Genomic DNA, 6000 nt, shown 5'->3' with positions numbered 1-6000 from the left:
CAACCCCCCCGGCTCCTTGTCCCCTGACCACCCCCTCCCAGGGCCCCCTGGCCCTAACCGCCACCCTGGGACCCCACCCCATCCAACCCCCCCTGCTTCCTGTCCCCTGACTGTCTCGACCCCTATCCACACCCCCGACCCTATCCCACACCTATCCAACCCCCCTGCTCCCTGTCCTGACTGCCCCCCCATCCACACCCCCACCTCCTGGCAGGCCCCCCGGGACTCCCACACCTATCCAACCGCCCCCTGTCCACACGTTGTGGCTATGTTGGGTGTACCCAGGCCAATGACTGAGCCCAGAATAGAACTACCCCCTCCTCAGTCCTATTCCAATCCACTCCCCTCTAGCAGATGCTGTTTGCCCATCCCTCCTGACAACCAGTTGGTTTAATTACTACTTGAGCTGCATCCACTCACAGAGGAAGGCAATGGGGTGTTTGGCTCAGTGCCACGGCAGCTGGCTCAAGGTGAGCAGACTTGCTCCAATACACTGGGTCTCCCATGTGCTGGTTAATGTCCTCGGAGAGATGCCTCTGGTGTGAAAGGAGCAGAGATGGAACTAGAGCTAGATTCTACCCTCATGAGGCTTTTGAAAGAGGAAGGGCCCCAGACATGAGTCTAGCAGCTGCTAGGCTGGCTTGGTTTGTCTGGTACCACCCACCCTCCATTTGTAGTCAATATCTAGTGCACCAGCTGAAGCCAAACCACTGGTTCATTCTTTGAGTTCCCCTTGGGATTGCGCAACAAGCAGCTGCAGGGGGAAGATTTCGGATTTTCCTTTCTGACCTTGGCTGGTCAGCAATTTATTTCCCAAACCAGGAGCTTTCAATCTCCACTTGCATAACTGCTACACCTAATAACAATAAATGTGACCCACGTATTAGTGGTATGGAGAACATGGGACATACCGGCATTCATTTTATCAGTGTTACCCTGAGCAGCTAGCCAAAGGCTGGGGCCCTGGCTCTGTTAAGACGATAAAGTGAGGATGGGGCCAGCTATCTTTGATGCTGTCCTGTCTGCCTTCCAAAGAATGTACCAAGTCCTGCTCCCCTGAGCACAGGAGGAACCAAGCAACAGGAGACAGTTTCTTTGCTCACAGTTTCAAACCCCTTTCAGCGAGCCCTCTGCCCAAAAGATCCCTCTCTAAGCTTCTTATTAGGGTCACGCTTTCTATGCATGTTCAGCTGTGTCTGGCTTTCTGCTAGCACTCTGGTGTTTCTTCCCTTCTCACACTTACAGACGCTACTGCCCACACCAAAAAATACCCAGCCAATGCCATCTCCACTCAGGTGTGCCTTTGTTTTGGTCAGTGACGTATGCCTGTGTTTTGGTTTGAGGCCCATGTTGTTTCTTACATTTGTCCCAAATGAAGGGTGGCTCTACTCTCACTAATTTCAGTGACATTTTTCCCAACCCACAACAATATATCTCTAGGATTTGGTGGTTATCGTATTGCTGTCTAAAAGACAACAGAGTTAAGTCTGTCCTAGTTAGCGTTGGTCAGCAGGTACCCAAAGACAATGGCTGTTGACAGCCCCAATTGCAGCTACTCTAACTGACAATATAGGACAGTGCTCTTCACTATTTTTGAAGTGGGGGCAAAAACTCTTCAATGTGTTAGACACATCAACTACTAAATTAACACAGTGCTTACTACTCCTTAACGATGTAATGTTACAGAGACACTCATGTAACTAAAACAAAGTCTACTTGTACAATAAAACAATACTCCTTTTATAAAATAATAACCAGGAAAATATATGGAATTAAAAAGGCACCTATGTGAGTAAACTTTTTAAGAGCAGAAGAATGCAAAACTTACTTTAAAAACTGGATGAGCGAAAGTGTGCGTGTTTCTCCTTGACTTTGTTCATGCAGTATTCGTAATCCGTCATCGCAATCCTAGTAAGGCAGTCCAAATGTACTTTGGTCAATTTGTTCCTCTGTTTTCTTTTCACCCCTCTGGCTGGGGCTGAGGGCACTAGGGTGGAGTTGGGGATGAGGGATTTGGAGTGTGGGAGGGAGCTCAGGGCTGGGGCAGAGGGTTGGGATGCAGGGACGGGGGTGAGGGCACTGGCTGGGGGTGTGGGCTCTGGGGTGGGGCCAGGGATGAGGAGTTTGGGGTGAAGGCAGGCTGCCCCGGGGCTGGGGCCAGAGGACTCCCCCCAGCCCCTCCCTGCTGGCAGCAGCTAGCTCTGGGGAAGGCGCCTCTCTCTTCCTGCCAGCAGGCAGCACAGGGGCTCCAGGGGAAGGGCCCCTCTCTCCCTTCTGGCAGCAGGGAGCTCTGGAGCCAGGCCCACAGCAGCCCTGCAAACCCCAACTTGCTCCCCTCCCCAGTTCCCGCCCACCCCCTACCTCTCTCCTCTCCAGGTCCCTGCTGCGTGGCTCTTTAGAGCTGCTGCATGGCTATTTCTAGCCTGCTGTGCGGTCATGCAGCTTAGAGGGAACTTAGCGAGCCGCACTTAGGGTCAATGGGAGCCGGCACTAGCTTGCGGACCTTGCAATGAAGAACACAGATATAGGTGCTCATTCCTTTGAAGGTTACCTCCTCTAATGTAGGGTCAGGGGGTCAGGAATCTGACTGGTCCCATGGTGAGTGGGGGAAGACACCAGCTTGAAACCTTGGCCTTTCAGGCAAGAACTGACATAAACAAAGAACTGAAAATCAGTTAAAAGCTGAGACTCTGACTGAAGGGCCAGAGACTGAGAGGCAGGAACTGCAAGGGTGCAGCCGCAGCCAGCTCAGTGCTGGGGGGACAGGACCGAGACAAAGTGGGGACGACCTAAACTTGCAAGGAAAGGTTGATGCCTGGGGATGAGAACGTGTGTACAGGCCTTTGTTGTTTTAACCCATTTCCTCTGTCTTGTATTCCTATGAATAAATAAATCAGACTTGGTTTGGAATAAGCTCTTTCTCTGTCACTGCACTTTCATAGTGGTCATGGTCATTCAGAGGGAAATTTAAGCAGGAGCCAAAACCCAGGTGGAGCTGATGGTTCTTTGACCTGTGTGAAAAGGGGGGTGGATTGAGGGATTCCACCCTAAGAGAAATACAGGCGTGGGCCCATTATTTGGCAAGGGAATTGAGTGACAAGTCAAAGGCACAGCTTGTCCTCAACTGTAACAACTGGTCATAAAATTATATAGCACTGATGTTTGCTTGCATGATCTCCGGCAGTAAATTTCCACCAAAGGAATAATATGCAACATGGTCCATTGTTTATCTTGGTCCTGCTTCTCCTGCCCTCTAATCAAATGGACAACCCCCTTGATAGGATGTCAGGGCACAGACTAAACAGGAGAGACGCATCAGCATTTTCAAATGGGGAATAACTCAATCGATTCCCCTTTAACACTGTTCCTTCCCAGGGGGTAGAATCATAGGGCCAGATTCTTGGCTATGCTATTCCTGGAGCAGGGATTGGGTGGGGCTGGGAAAGATAGTCTTAAAACACCTTTGCACTTCACCTAGTCTGGACCTGCCCTCTCAGTGTAAATTGGAGAAATGTCAGGGTTTTTCTGATTGATGGGCTGCGTGCTGCAAACCAGAGAACACCTGTATGCAGTGAACTCTGGCCACACCCCTCCTACAGGCAGAGCAGCCCTTTCACCAGTCAGCGAGGTGTTCTCAGGAAGCGTTATTGCCCTGGTTCAGATCCCCTGGATAGACAGTCACCAGGCCCCTGTGTTTGGGTCCCACACACTGGGCCCCTGTGCTTTAAGCTTCCCTGAGTCCGAGTAGAATCCAGGCTCTGGATTGTTAGGCACACATTTGGATGCAGATTCTCTTTCTAGCACCCCCTTTGAAGAGCTGAAACCCAAGAGTTCAACTGCCCAGGTCCTGAAACAACTTCTGGCTCCCCCAGACTCCCCAGTTGCTTAAGCACCCTCCACCAGAGCTCGAGCCTTGGGGGCACTCTAGTTCATGGTTCTCTGCTTCAGGAACACATGCTAGTTGAAGCAAACAGACGCAGGCTTTGCAGAGGCTCTATAAGCAATCACTAGCTTAGACAGCAGAAGAGATATACAGATCCACACAAAATAAGAAACACCTGTACCCCATTCTCTGCCTCCTCACCACTTTGAGCATGCTTGGGGGGTTGGCAAGAGTCAAGGAGCCCCCCTCCTGCATACGACTTCTCCTCCAAATCATGAAACATCTCTCTGACCTCTGCTATCAGTTTCCTTCAGCTTGACTAGGCCTGTAGACTCCCTCCTAAGCTCCTCCTTTTGTCCTCCCTGCTCTCTCCCTCCCTCCATGTTTTTAAAGGGATGGCCCAACACCTCAGCCTTTCCTTCTGAGGAAATTCCACTGCTCCAAAAACCCCTTCCTGCTGATCACCTGGTGTAACTGGATCCTTCCAGCTCAGGCATCCTCATTCTCCTGCCAGAGCAGAGTCATTACAATATTCACAACTCCTTTTTTCTGTCCTGTAGCCTCTCCAGGCAGCAGGGTGTGTGACAGGGCCCTGGTCACCCCATGGCTGGTTAATACACAGAGAACTGGAGCTGAACACAGGGTTCATAAAATGCATCAGAATTCATAAGATGTCCATAGAAAGATTATCATAGGAAGCCATTTCCACCCATGCTGAGGCCTCTGTAGGCTGCCAGCGTGAATGAGCCTCAGGTCCCTACATCGGCAATCTCTTCTCACTGTGTCTCTCACCCATTCTCCTAACCCTCTTTGGATTCTTATGCCAGGGCCGCCCATCGTGTGGCATCCGAGAGCACTGTGTGGAATTAGGAAATTAACATTTCGGCAGCATTGCCAACCCCAAATACTCAAAAATCATGAGTGAATCCCCAATCTCTACCCAGATCATCAGACTGGCTTAAAATCAGGATATCTGAAAAGTACTGAATTCTGGGTTCTTTTTCTTTCCTGTCTGTGGTGGACCGTTTGAGCGGTCAGGGTTTCAAGTTTTTCTCCACAACCAAGAGGGCTAGAAATGTTTTTCTTTATTAAGTGAAACCTGATATTTTCAGGTAATCACATGACTCCAGGAGGTAAGGCTATACATAGGTGCTGGAAGTAGGGGAGGTGAGGGGGCTGCCACACGCTTTGGCCTGAAGTGGTTCCATAATGTAATTTATAGTTTGGTTCAATGGCTCTCAGCACCCCCACTGTACAAGTTGTTCTGGTGCTATAAGGGATATCTTAAGAATTGGCTACACTGTTTCTGGACACTTTTGATCTTACCTAAAAGACAAGACAACCACAATTGGACAGATCACAGGCAGGAATGGTGCATCTGGCAGGGGATGCCTCCCTCCAGCCTCCCCAGCTCAAAGAAGCTCCCAAGTCTCTGTCCCTTTTTGACCATGTGCTCCAGCTGGGAGATTCCAGAACCTCCCCACAGCCAAGCTTCTGTGTGGAGAGTCCATCGTTCCAGGGACTGGGCTGGTAGCTGAGAGGGAAGCAGAGCTGTTGGCCCTAGATTGCTCTGTGTTGGCTTCTGAGCCATCATCAGGTCATTCAGCTCCAGACCAAACCCTTGCTAACACAGGGAGGTTCCACTACGAGATGAAGGTCACAATCGAAATTGGAGTTCACAGCTGGGTTGCGTACAGGCATATCCCATTCTCCCACATCCTTATTCAAGCAAACTGTGGTATTTTGAGGACTGTGTTGGAACTGCAAGTTGTCACCTTGACAGTATATACGGGGATGGGAGGTAGGGGGTAGTTTGTGTCCTGCTTTCAGGCCAAGGGGCTCTATAGCAAAGCCTGAGGTCAGACCCAGCCTGGAAAGAACCATCCTTTAAAGCAGGATGGGGTAAGTTGTGTCTTGCTGCCTTAGGAAGCAGCCTGTTTTCTCTCTCCCTGTGTATTTGGGTTCTTATGGGTTCTGAATTCTAAGAAATACAGTCGTGTTAGGTTGCAATCTTCCAGCAAGAGTATTTATGTGTTTATCGAACTTCTCGGTGTGTATTTCACGAAAATAGCACAAACTCCTCATTCTTCACTGCCTTGCCCCTCATAGAGAAAGAG

The sequence above is a fragment of the Lepidochelys kempii genome, chromosome 18 (assembly GCF_965140265.1).
Source record: "Lepidochelys kempii isolate rLepKem1 chromosome 18, rLepKem1.hap2, whole genome shotgun sequence".
NCBI classification, from domain to species: domain Eukaryota; kingdom Metazoa; phylum Chordata; order Testudines; family Cheloniidae; genus Lepidochelys; species Lepidochelys kempii.
This window is presented reverse-complemented; position numbering follows the sequence as displayed.